At 38.5% G+C, this 14,826-nt stretch overlaps 1 pseudogene; it reads left to right on the top strand.

Moving 5' to 3' along the window:
• The first annotated feature begins 11,216 nt into the window (after positions 1 to 11,216).
• LOC130991022 (probable N-acetylglucosaminyl-phosphatidylinositol de-N-acetylase) lies at positions 11,217 to 14,049 on the top strand (annotated as a pseudogene).
• Positions 14,050 to 14,826: the final 777 nt, after the last annotated feature.

Here is a 14,826-nt window from a genome sequence, read left to right on the forward strand (position 1 = left end):
TGTCATTTGTTGTTTTAAAATTATTAATTTAATTTTTTAGATAAATAATAGGAAAATAAAAATATATATATTACAGTTATAAAAAGTGTAAAAAACTGTTATAAAAAATGCATAAAACCGTTATGTATTTCTATCAAAGATAACGTTAAAACCGTTATAAAAAGTGCAAAAAACTGTTAACTATGATGGAAAAAAAAAATATATATATATCTAATACATAACGGTAAAAACAATAATACATAACGGTAAGAACCGTTATGTATCACTTGTAAAGATAACGGATATTAACCGTTATGTATGAGTGCATATACCGTTATCTATACGACTATACATAACGGTTTTTTTACCGTTATGTATGACCGTATCATAGATATCACCACTATACTTATCGGTTTTTTGGGGTCATAGATAACGGATTTTATCCGTTATCTATGAGCGTTTTTGTAGTAGTGTGCTTTTGTATGCCCTTATGGTGGCTTAGTTATTTTTATTAGTATTAGTACGAAAATGTTGGTCCACAGGGCAGTCCGTGATTAAGATCTTTGTGATGACTTTGCTATACAGCTAGTCCATCATGTGTAGTACTTGGATATATCAATAGATCTAGATTCATAAGTTGATGTAAAAGTCCTCATCGAGGCAATTTCTTATGTCTATTTAGCAACCTTGTCGGTCTTTTGCGGCAAGTCACTTCCACCATGGTTTACTTATATGCTTGCATGAGAAAGAGTGTGGGCAAGATTTGAGAATCAAGAAATGGTTTACAGAAGTGATGATATACAACTGTATGTTTTGATGATTGTATGTCAACTCATTAGTATGCCACCAAAACAAGTGCATCCAAGAAGAGGGAGGAGAATTCCCTAAGATAATGAAAGTACTAAGGCTAGAAAAAAAAAAAAAAAGCATAGCCCCATCACCCATACAACTAGAACATAGAATAGATGAACTATTTCACGACAAAACTCACCTGCCTTCAGTAGGACAGGAGATCCAGCAAAAGCTGAGACTTGGGTAAGAGCTATTGAGTGCATTTTCAATTTCATTTGCGTTTTACATACCAGGAAGGAAAGCACAGAGAAAAATGATGACAGTTGATCAATTAGAAAATTTTACGCGGGATCATTCTAAAATAGAAATATATGATAAGTATATACCCCAAAGCTATCGCAAGAAGAAGAAAAGTGGATTTTACAATCTAAAGTAGAGAGTAATGATCGTTACTCAGTACGATAGGATGTTCTGTGATATGTCGAGATATGCGCCAGAGCAAGTAGACATGGATGGAAAAAAAAAGGGGCTGAAAAACTTTGTGCCGCTCTGAGGCACGAGATTAGGATGGCTTTGGCAAGCCATGGTGGATTGTCTTACACTGCGCTTAGAAGAGCATTAAACATTAGGGCATCGATGTCGAGAGAAAGACCAGTAACGATGCCTATGCCAACACCTCCACAGGCACAAACTCATAACATTTGAGGAAAAAGAAAAGAGGACAACAGTAACAATTGTCAAGCGAAAAAAAAAAGACACCATGACAGGGGCAATCATCCCAGCAACAAGGCTACAAAAGCCAAAAGGGTACTCCTAGACAGATAGGAGATAACCAACAAAGAATCCTGCCCTGCCCAAATTGTAACAAGAACCATGGGAGATGCTGCAATAATGGAAGAGTGGAAGTGAAGGTTGTTACACAGTAGCTAGAAGGGCATTATGTAAACCGTTGTCTGAATAAGGAACAAGGGACGGGTCTATGCTGAACTTGCTTGTCCAGGCTCCGTATCTGCAAGCAATCCATGTTTTGCCCCAACCACACCAAGAGTAGTAACCACGCCAATAACAACAACAACAACAATAGCACATGTATGCTTGAGCTTAAAGCTGAACATAAATTCACTCAAAGCCATGGTGAATAACTCGTATGTTATACCAATGGGAGACATTGACGTAATCTTAGGAGTGGATTAGCTAGCTGTGAACCAAACTACCATCATTTGCAACAAAAGACAAATTTCTTTTCGACCCCTTGGAAATGAACTGACACTTTCCCATGGAATCAGCATGAGCAAGAGGGAGGCAATCATCTCCACCCTCGACGCAATAAAGATGATAAGGAAAGAATATTCGGACTACCTTGTGTATTTTCATGGAGAACAAGGAACCGAGAAAAGCATTAGAGACGTGACAATCGAATGAGAATTTCTTGATGTTTCCTGAAGATCTCGTCGATATGCAACCGTTCTTTTCGAAAGAGGAAAATTGGCACATTGAGAATGTGTATAGATTATAAAGAGTTGAACAAGGAGACATTCAAGAACAAGTACCCCCTGTCGAGGATAAATGACCTTTTCGATCAGGTCAGAGGAGTGACTGTATTCTTAAAGATAGACCTAAGGATTGGGTATCATCAACTAAAGATTTGGTCAGGGGATGTACCTAAGATGGCCTTCCGAATTAGATATAGCCATTATGAGTTCGTAGTGGTGTCATTCGGATTGACTAATGCACCGGTCGTGTTCATGGATCTCATGAACCGAATGTTTCATCTATCCTTAGACAAATTTGTCATAATTTTCAGAGATGATGTCTTGATCTACTCGAAAAACAAGAAAGACCATGAGAAACACTTGAGAATTGTCTTAAAAACGTTGAGAACATAGCGTCTCTATGCCAAGTCCAACGAATGCGAATTTTGGCTCAATGAAGTCACATTTTTGGGACATATTATCTCATGAGAAGGGATCAGAGTGGGTCCTGACAACATACAAGTTGTACACAAATAGAGATCGCCTACTAACCCTAAGAAGATCAAGAGTTTCTTGGGATTAGTAATTTACTAAAGGAGGTTCGTAGAAGGATTTTTTTCAAATAGAAAGACCAACGACGCAACTACAAAAGAAGTGAATCAAATTTTCTTGGACAGAAGGATGTGAGAAAAGATTTTAAGAGCTCAAGGAGAAGTTAACCACTGCACCAGCGTTAGCTGTTCCAACGACTGACAAAGAATAGGTGAATTGTGTATACACGTCCAAGAAAGTACTCGGTTGCGTGTTAACACAAGAAGGAAGAGTGATAGCATACGCATCATGAAAGCTTAGACCGCATGAATTGAACTATCCAACTCATGATCTAGAATTAGTTGTAGTAGAAACACCACCTATATGGATTTAGATGTGAGATGTTCACAAACCATAAAAGTTTGAAATACTTTTTTTTCGAGCAAATGAATCTTAACATGAGACAGATGAGATAGCTCGAACTAGTGAAAGACTATGGCGGTGCTAATAACTACCACCCAGACAAAGCTAACATGGTAGTTGATACCTTGAGTCATAAGACTCAATTTAAGTTGGGATCTCTCATCACTCGGGATGAGGGACTCATGAAGGATTTTTGTAGAATAAGTTTAGAAGTTGTTTAACCACCAGAATCTGTAGAAGGGATTATCGCAACGATGGTAGTAACACTCGATTTGGGAAGAAAGATTTTAGAAGCGCAAACAAATGATGAGACCTTGGAAATTACGTATAGCAATAAGATCAGGCACACCTAGAGGTTGCTACAAAGCATCAGGTAATGTTGTGGTGTTTAAGGAAAGATTGTGTGTGTTCACACGATGAACAATTCAGAGATGAGATAATGAGCGAAGCTCATGACACGCCATATACTGGCCACCCGGGAAGCATAAAATGTACAAAGACTTGAAAGAAGAATTCCGATGGAAAGATATAGCTACACTTGTTGAGAGATGCCTAGCATGCCAACGAGTGAAGGCTTTGCACCATAGACCATATGAAAAATTACAACCATTGGAGATTTCATAATGGGAGTTAGAGCACTTTGCAACAGATGTCGTGACTAGTTTACGAAGTCGAAAAGAGGGAGTGCTGCCATCTGGGTAATAGTGGAGCGACTTGCGAAATGAGCTCGTTTTATATTAATACCGATCACATACGGATCAGACAAATTAGGATAATTATATGTTTGAGAAATTGTGCGTTCCACGGTATGCTCGTGTCAATCACTTTGGACTGAGATTCGAAGTTTACATCTGGATTCTGTATGAACTTGTAGAAGAAATTAGGCACAATGTTAAATTTCAGTACCACCTTTTGCCCACAAACATATAGATGGTTGAGAGAATAATTCAGACTCTCGAAGACACGTTAAAAGTAGTACTAGACAAAGGTGAAAGTGATGAACAGTGATGTTATTGATTGAGTTTGCCTACAATAATAGTTATCAGGCAACAATCAATATGGCGTCTTATGAGGCAATGCATGGAAGAAAATACAGATCACCACTCTACTGAGATAAAGTAGGTGAAAGGAGAATTTTAGGACCAGACACGATGAATGAGATGATTGAAATAGTCTGACAGAAATTAAGATGAGAGAGTACCCAGAACCTTTTTGCAATGATATGCAAATTTCGGGACAAAATTTTTGTTAAGAGGGGTAGTATGTAATAGCCCGCTATTTTATTTTATGATTAAGAACAATAAATGCAATATTTATTTATTACATCTTTCAGTTGTTTTAATCCAGTGATTAATATTCAGCTCAGAGTTCTGAATTAGATGCCATTACCTGAGATGACCACGATTGAATTATTGAGTAGTCAATGATTTATTTCAGAATGATAATTGACTTAGCGAAGTCAAGTTATTATTTTATTTGTAATAGAAATATTATTTCTATTTATTTAACTTTATTACTTGAGTCGTGAGTTTACTCCGAATTGTGAAGTGAATTAAATCTACGGACTTAATTTAGATTTATTCTACGAGTCACGATATTAATAGACGAAAAGTCAGCTATCGAAATACGAGAATTATTAGAGTATTTAGTATTATTAACAAAACCCGGGATTAGTATTACAGATACGCTATATTAGCAAGACCCGGGACTAATATCAGATACCGCTTTATCAAGATACTGAAGGATTTTATTAGTCACACCACAACTTTTTAAACTTTACAATCACTCATTTCCTACATACCTATTACAACACCAGCTAGCAAGAAAAAGAAAAAAAAGGGAAGTGTGTGAATGTACTGAATAGCTGCAGCAGCAGCTTACTCCCTTCCCTGCAATAGCAACAGCTATTCTACCTCTGCAGCAAGCCACTTTTCCATTTCTCCAGCCATACACAAGGTACACAAAGGGCTCAAAGCAGCCACTCTACTGTTGTACCAACCCTGTAGACTACTCAAGTATAGCTACTAATGCACTCCTTCAAACAAACATATCAGCAGCAACTCTCTTCCATTTCACTTCTCATTTCCCCTCCATTCTGCACAAATAACCCACGTGAAGGAGGAACTCCATTCATTGCTCTTCTGCCAAACTTTAGAGTGAAATCCACTGATTCAATCACACAGCAGCCACCCAAACACAAGGATCAACAGGTATATACTAAGCTCCCTTATTCAATCCATTAGCATTTCATCCAACAAGCATGATCAGTTAATGAATACTAAGTATACAATGAGTATATATGCATAAGGGGCTTAGCAATCACGAAGTCAGTAAGAACTCCTATGATATAGAAACAACTACATGCTTAGTTTAATCTCTTGCATAATCAAATAGGAAACAAGATGATTTATGGGCTGCACCAACTGGAATAACACTAGAAACCAAACTGATGGATTTTCGTTTAGAACACCTTAAACCTGTGTGAGTGAGAGACTTGAAATCGGACGGAGGATGGCTGTCCCTGACCCCGTCGAGACAGAGGAATCGCCGACAAAGGCGAGTCTTCGGGTGAGACAGGCGGCGGATTGCGAACCACGACGATAAGAAATGACGCGTCGGACCCGTGCATAGGACGGCGGTCCCAGCGGCGATTTGAGAAAGGAAGGAGTTAGGGCTCGGTTCCTGTTTTCGATTGAGCATGCTTGAGTCTGACTTGAGTAGAGAGAGGGCAGGGCCGTTGAACTTGGCCGGATTATCAGGAGCCGCGGCGGCGGCTGGAACAGTCAAGAGGTGCGGCTTCGCCGGTCCTTCAGATAGAAGAGCAGACTTAGAACGATGACCTCTCGCCGGGCCTCCAGTAACAGAGGCGGCGGCGGCGGTTTTAATGGTGGAAACTAGGGCTCGGGTTGAAGAATTGAGGAATTGAATTAAGAAGTGGAGGAGAGAAGGAGAGGGTAAGACGAAAGCAAAAGGAAGGCGACGCCGGGGATGAGGACGCCGACTCGCCGGCGGCGCGGACTTCAGAGGCGGCGCTAATTGTATTGAGAGAGAAGGCTATTTCAGCCGTGACATTGAGAGAGAGAGAGAGACGGACTTTGAGGATGAAACGAGAAAGGAGATAGAGACCGAAAATGAAGAAAAGAAAATAAGGATGGGCTAGCTACTTGGGCTGGAGTTAATAGGTGGGCCGACTTATTTCCTATTGTGAGCTCAAGTATTTATTTAGTAAAGTGGGTTGTATTCGTGGGCTGATTTATTTAATAATTGGGGCTTTCACAATTTATTTTAGTTCAATAAAAGACAAGTCTAGATTAAGTGATTAATTAGATTTAACTATTTTTTTTAATTATGGGTTTAATTTAGAACGAGGTTATGAGATTAGTAAGCGGGTTAGCAAACTTTAAGACGAGTGGATTAATTAAGATTGATAATCCGATCTCATAAGACGAGCTTTAATACTATAGTTGGATTTTTAACAACAGAATATGAGTCATGCATAGTTAAATTACGCATTTTCATTTATTCGAGAATTTTTCCTCGAGTTAAAGTCTTACTTTATACTCTAGGATTAAAGGTCAAGTACAAGAGTAAGAGCTAGTCAAGGAGTCTTTGCTATCAGGTGGGCATTACTTTCATATATATTGAATGAGTTTCATATTATAGTTGCACAAGTTATTTCATGACAAAACCTTTGAATTGAAGTTATTTCAAGTATTGTCTTGCCATAAAATATTTCAATTTCAGTATGATATCTATCTGATGTGGCTTTGCCAAGTTATGTAATCGAATTCGGGTCCTGAGCAATTGATAGCTATCCTGCCAGGGCTAGTGTACACCAGTGACCGTGAGTCATCTAGCGGGTTGGCCGGTCAAGTGACCGTGAGAGGTGGCCACCTCTCCGGCACACAGCTTCAGATATGATAGATTATGAGAACTTAGACTGCAGTCGAACTTTAAGAATCACAAATGAATTTAGTAAGCTTGGGCCTTTTAGCTAAAACTCCCTTGCTGTACTGTTTATGATGGCATGACAATTTACAGTTTCACGAAGCATGTTTATGTTTATACTTAGGCATACGTGCCCACTGAGTACTCTCGTACTCAGCCCTGCATATATTTCTAAATGTGCAGGTTGAGCAGTGGTTGATGAAGATGAAGTGATGAGCGGAGCTTTTGTCATAAGTTAAATAAATGAACTCTTGGATACATGCCTTCATACATGTAATCAGATTATATCATTCCGCTGTGTGCTCTCAAGTACTATGTCTTTAGGTTAAGTTGGATTCATCCGAACTTACAAGCTTATTTGAGTCTCTATGATTAAACTCCAATTATCTTATAAAGTCCTCTTCTTCTCCTTCATTAACAATAAGTTAAGTTTGATCCCCTATCATTTTCTCACCCCCTTTTCTGCCCCCGCTTCTAATCTCCATCCCTTAGTCACGATTTCTCGACTTAATTATCCTTAATTAAGTCCGGTCGTGACACAACGACAATTAGTTGTTCAATTCTCAACTCAGTTTCCCAACATTGAGGTCCTCAAATCTCAAATTGTTTCCAGAGCAAGTGCAAGTTGTTTCAGCTGAATAGCAATGCACCTTTAATATCAAGGTTTCCAGGTTGGCCTCTCTTCTCATCTTAGCCCTGCAAATCAATTTTGAGTCACCATCCATTTTATAAAAATAATGCATCTAACTTTACAAATCGATAAAACTTGAATCTTTACACTTAGTTGGAGAATTGATATAGAAGGAAGCATTGTGCATATTAAATTGTGAACTTAGCCTTAGGCCTGGTGATTGTTGAGTGATTTGGAAATAGAGACGGAGATGGGGTTTTGATGGTGAGAATCAGAACGGCGGCGGTCGTGGGGCCGTTGCTGTCCGACCAGAGGAGAGGCGAATGCGGCGGCGATTCTCGCTATGAGAAGAGAGGCCGGTGGCTGTTCGCGGGCTAAGATTGAGAGAGAAGGGTTTCTGAAATTTGGGGGAATTATGGGTGGAAGGTCTGAGAAGGAATAGAGAAGGAGAAAGAGGCGGCAAGGGAGATAGGGAAAAAGAGAGATAGAGAGGGGGAGATGCCGGTGGTGACGGGGGCCGAAGGCGGCGCCCTTCGCCAGGGAAGAAGGAGAATGCGGCAGCGCTGGAGAGATCGAGAGAGTGAACAGAGAGAGAAGTCCGATTGATTAAAGGAGAGAGAAAGTGCTCATTTGGGCTTTGGAAACTGGGCTTGTTATTTTACTCTTCTTGGGAATAATTTAATTTTTGTTGGTCTTACTTTAATAATCAGATTTTGGGTATTATATCAAATGATCGATTAGGCTTTCATTCTTTTTAATAATGGGCTGAGACTAATGAGTTGAATTATTCAATTGAATAGAATATAGATTTGATAGCATAACACATTTAATTGTGTTGATTAAGTAGATGATGAGAATCATCATTAGTTTATTAAGTGACTTGTGATTAATCAAGTTAGATTGATTAAGAGTTATTCTTTCATATATACTATTAATTACTTGATTCATGAATTGATGAATGAAAATGCATCATAATTCTATTATGTGTATATAGTAAGTATGATTCACATATTATTTGATTAAAGTATTTATGAAATTATATTCTGATTTTGAAAGAAAAATATTTAAGCACAGAAAATATTTTCAAGTTAAAAATTTTCAACAAAAGTCAAGCAAGGATATTGTTGTAGGTGCCCTTAGCCGAGCAATTGATTTTCAAGATTTTAAAGTGAGTTTTAAAACCCAGGCATAGTGATTTAGAAATTAGTAAGCTTTACCCTACTTTGAACTAAGACTAGTATCACGAGACCTATTAAGATTAGATTATCTTGTAGGCTCAATTGACCAAGAGGAATAGCACCGCATTTTCAAGACGAGTTACGTTTGAACTTCAGGCTTTGTCCTATCAAGGTGGGCTTTATTTTCAAAAATTATGCTTGAGTTATATAAACTCGCAAATGCTTTATGAACTGTTTATTATCCATGAAATATTATCTGTGCACGTTTTGTATCAGGTTACTGCTATTTCTTAATTCATCGAGATTCATCGAGCTGGCCTAACACGTCGCGCGAGAATTGTGTACACAAGGTTAGTTGTGTAGTGGGTTAATCCCTTGTACCACCGCCAAGATTTCAACCATCATAGCACTTGAGATAGGCTGAGTGTCATAGATAAAACACCATTGTGCCTTCATGATTTCTAATTATGATTCCCACCCCATACGCTCCCTGATCTAGATAAAACAAAGCATTGACGTCAACACGGAAGCAACTATGCATCGGCTTAATCCACTTCTTCTTCTTCCCCAATGAGACACCCAAACATTTATCCGTCAAGTATGTGGGCTTGGCTACTACATATGCTTTCTGAATACGCCTTACTCGTCTCTTCATACGACAATTCAACAAACTCATTTGCACCATGCTTTTTGGTGCACAGATAAGTAGCACCATAACTCATATTCATCCCTTCATCATTCCTTCAAGATCACTTCTGCAATATCCATGAGTTGCATCCATGTTGCTTTTTGCATCACATCCCAAAAAACGTGATTGTCGGCATATTTGTTGCACCTCACAGCAAGACTCACAGATACCATCCGTAGGAACATAATGGTTTCAGAGGTTGGCCGTCGTCGGGATTAGATTAGAGAAGGCTCGCCAGAGAAAAAATTTGTATAACCCCATGCAGACCTTAGACCTATGAATACAATCATATCCGTTTCATTCCACACTTTCCATATCAAGCCCTCCTTAATCATCGATCTGCTCTAGGCAATAGAGTGCCAAAACATAAGACGATCTCGAGGGAGCATGAGCTTGCATCAAATCACCATTTTTGAAGTATTTAGCTTTAAAAACACGGGCTACCAGTGACTCATGATACAAAATCATCGCCCAAGTATGTTTCGCCACTAAAGCTTTGTTTCAAATCTTTAAATCCCTGAACCTCATGCTTATTTTTTGTTTCGGCACACACATGGGTTCCCACCTGGCCTAATGCATACATATTTTCTCATCCTTATTGCCCCACCAAAATACCGCGCATATTTTATGGATATCATCACAAATAGTATCCGGGATTATGAAGCACTGCACAGCAAACGTTGGCACCGCCTGAGCTACCCGCCTTGATAAGGACCTCTTTTCCCCCGCAGAGAACTTACTTTGATTCCAGCATAAAATTTTCTTCAAATACCCAAATTGGATTTCTTTTTGGTTTAAAGAGAAAGTAGGAAGGCCAAGATAGGCGTTGTATCCCACCTCCAGAAAATATAATAATCAAATACACCCTCCGTCCATGGAAGAACTTTATAGGGTGGAGTGATATGATTTTTAAGAAAAAAAATTTGGGTGTATTGAGTCACTTGAGTGTATTGAGAATGGTGAGAAAATATTGTAATTATAGTCCAAAAATAAATAGAAAGTGTTTTTGTGAACGTCCCAAAAAAGAAAAGTATGAAGTTCTTTTATGGACAAAAGGAATATAATAATTCATCGGTGCTCAAAAAATATAATATTCAAATTCAAATAAAATAAAACATGAAAAGAAAAAGAAATTTGAGAAAACTAATGGCTGTCGGAGAAGTCTGCAAGACTGCAATCGTCATTGAAACAGCAGATCCACATTCCACCACGACCCACCTTCTCTCCCTCCACTCACGATGGCCCGACGAACTCCACCGCCTCAATACCGTAGGCTCGGCTCTTCGGTCAATCTTTCTCTGCTTAGGCCGAAAAGCTGTTGGAATATCACGAATAGCTCACTCAACCATTGATTGAAAATTTAATTCATTCCTAACCTAGTTGATGATTGGTTGTTGAAATTCACACTTATGTCTGAGGTATGCCTATCAGGGTTCTTGGTGTTTGTTGGTCTATTATGTTCTATTATCCTTATTTGATTCTTGTTCAGGCCTCACACAAGAATCTGATGTACATATTGTTCGACGAAATGCCCCAGTGACTAATTGCGGCTACATTCTATCTCAGAATCGAACATGGCATGGATAGAATTAATCTCTTCAGTGCTAGTGCTCTGGTTTGCTTCTCTCTGCAAAGTTTTTCTAGAATCTCTGTCCTTCTCAAAAGCAGCATTCTTAAACGATGGTAATTTGTGAATTTTGTCCATGAGCAAGATGACATGTGATGAATTGCAGCATTTCAACATGAGGCACACTCCGCCCTAATTAAATCCAAATTATAATTATCAAACCATAATTGGAGACTAATAAATTCTGGGGAGGATGCACACAAGTTTTTGCCCTTTAAAATATGTTTCTTAAGTATTATTTTCTTCACTCTCCAAGAAAAAAATTGTCTGCTATTCAGCAATCCATAAATGTGGTTTATATAAAACTTAAATGTTTATAGTTGGTTTCTTGAATGATAGGTGCGAGTTCTAGAAGGAGAAATATCTTGTTGGTTATTGCTCATCCTAACGATGAGTCTATGTAAGATTGAAATTTCAGTATTCCCATTTGATGTCAAGCACCACTTATGCTTTCCTGAAGACTTGTTCTCTATCTTTGTCGTGCTTGATCCATTTGGGATTAATGTATAATTTATTGATCCACACTCGCAGGTTCTTTGCTCCTGTGATTAATTACGTGACTTCCAGGCATCATAATGTGAAGGAATATTAAACTGAATTAACGTTCCGTTTGCCCGATGATCGTTTCTTAGAATATTATTAATTTATCATACAACGATTAATCCCTAACATGCTCCTATGAATTTAACAGCTGCACGTTGGAGTTCAGAAATACCTGAAGAATTCAGAAGAATTCGCAGATTCGTATCTGAACAGACCAGTCAGCTTCAAGCCTTCGTTTGAAGCCTCAAACGTCCTCAAATCGTATTTCTCCCAGAAATACGACTTCTTCGTCTTCGAGAGAGCTTTCCGTGGCCGTCTGATTCGTCTGAATCGGAGTTCTGTGGAGGAAGTTATGGCCGTTTTACGGAGACTGCCAGAACTTGGTTTCCTGCGAAAATCTGACTCCAGCTCAGATCTTCTGAACTGTATCCCGCTCAGCTTTCACCGTTGGATGGACAACAAACTATGAAAGTCCCAAGAGAGAAATAAGCTCCACACGTTTTTTTCTTTCCCTGCGCCCCACAGCTCTCAAAAACCTAATATTTTATCAGTGTATTTTCCTAAGAGCTGACAGTTGTATTTTAATAGAATTAAAATACATATGGGGCGCTCCTTTTCTTGTGAGGGACGATTTTTATGTCTTCTAGGGCTAGGAGACATTGGGCCAGCCCAGGGACCAGATACAAGGAATAAAGATGGGCCTCAAATAAATTAATTTATCCATGGTCAGCCCAGACCATAATTAATTTATAAATATCAGTTCATTCCACTAGAGAACCGATACTGACTTACCCCTTTATTGCCGGTGATGAGTCGGGGCTTGTATTTAGACTTATTAAATCTCCGTATTTAAAATATCCGACATCCATTAATTAATTAGAGCTCTGACAGCTTAAATTAATTAATCTCTTAATAATTCCTTAAGCAGTACCATTCAATCTTTATTATTACGCCTGAACTTAATCAACCTGCAGGGTTTAGCGTAATAAACCTTATTGAGCTCCTTAAGGGGATGTCATTATCCTATACCGGATACGGGTACTAATACAGATAATCAAATATCATATATTAACCGCTATCACCCAAGATACAGAGTACTCGAGTTAGTATTTAACTCTCGCCCATAGTAAGTCAAAGTGATATACGAATTAACATATATATCTGAATACTTATTAGTATTAAGATTTATGAGTCACCGAGATCTTGATTCTTCACTTAAGTCAGATAGAAGAATACATATCAACTGTTGGTCCTATCAATACGTAATGACGTACCAGTATAGACAAGTAGCCAAGACAAACTACTTCCATCTATACTGCAGCCTAAACCAATAACTTGTCCTAGAGTTATTTCGGCTATGATCATATTATATCTCTTAAGGTTATTCCAATTATATGGTCTTCTGTGATCTACAACACACCATATAATCTACTTATACAGAGATAAAGAACATTCATATGCAATCATGAACACAATCAGATAGGAGATAAGAATAGTGAATAACAGGAATCATTGTATACAAGCATAAAGTTCTTGCTTTCAGTATACAAATCCAACATAATGTACACATACTTTGCATGTCAACTGGTAATGCTGCACATGTACTTACAATTTTCAGTATGTGCCAATAAAATTTTGCCCCAGACAACATTTGGTTATACCTGAATCTTAAATTATCAAAATTTGGAACTAACAAGGTTGTGAAAAAGAACTCAAACTTAGTTTCCAGAACCATTAGGCCTTGTTGGCTTGAGGATAATATTCAATTGACACAGGATATAAGATCAACTGACTTTGGCTTTTACAATTTTTGATCTTCTAATTCATGTTAGAGGGATTTCATTTTTTACAATAGAGCTTAATCTATATGTCACATAATGAAATGTAGCTCTATCATAGATCAGAACCAAGTTATTGATTGTAAAGATGGTTATTAGTTTGGAATATTTTACTCTTAGGTTTTGAGAATTTTCTCAGACCTTACAACACTTTTTGGTAATGTAGGCATAGCAGACGGCATGGGAAGTATTATAAAATAAGAGTTATACATGGCCACCGTGGTTCTCAAGGTTTGCATTTTGACTTTTGGTTTGTCTGCTGAAATAGAAATTTTATTAAAAAAGAAAAAAGAGAGAAAAAAACCCCTGAAAGCACAGACGCTAACAGAGGGCCGTGTCAAAAAGGAACGTAAAAAGCAAAACAAAAACCACAGAAAACCCGCAAAGGATCACGGGTGAACAAAATCAGAAACTATGAGGAGAAATCTAAATAAGCTTCGTCGTCCCCAACATCGTCGTCATCCACCTCTTCGTCGTCCAGCATATCTTCCCCATTTTTTCTTTTTTGTAGAGACCACTGCCGACATAGCTCGGGCTGCATCTGAAGAGGAGTGTATCACAAAGTTTTGCAGAATCGCCCCTCTCGACTGAGCATGCTGCACTTTATTCAAGAACTCCACCGGTAAAGCATCAAGAACAGCCCTCTGTAAAACTGCACCAGCAGCACCGCCTGCTATTTTTTGGAAATCCGAAGACATGCCATTCTTGATAATACGCCGGAGTCGATGCTTGATAGAGGAGTCATAAACCTTTCCCTTCTTAGTATCCCCCTTTGGTCGCCCTCGGCCTCGAGGAATGGGAGGATCCTCCATCGTCGTCTTAGCTGGCGTCACAACCAAAGCCAGATCTAGATTGCTCTCGGGAACAGAAGTATCAACCTCCATAGTGAACTGCTCGCTTGAAGTGAGCACTTTCAAATGATATGTAAATGATATATTTCTCCTAATTTTATCGTGAACACTTTCCATACCAGATACATAGTTCCTAATTTTGACGTGGTAAGATTTATTTTGGTTAACATGTCCCTATTATCCAATCAAGGAACACTTGTGTTGATATTTGAGTTGTTTGTGCTGGTGGAACCACAATTTGGTAGTACCTGTGCGCATTCTTTAGCTAATCGATACTGTATTCTGTTAAGCTCTTGTATTTTCTTTATTAGATCATTACATTTTA

This window comes from Salvia miltiorrhiza, chromosome 6 (genome assembly GCF_028751815.1).
Source record: "Salvia miltiorrhiza cultivar Shanhuang (shh) chromosome 6, IMPLAD_Smil_shh, whole genome shotgun sequence".
Taxonomy (NCBI): domain Eukaryota; kingdom Viridiplantae; phylum Streptophyta; class Magnoliopsida; order Lamiales; family Lamiaceae; genus Salvia; species Salvia miltiorrhiza.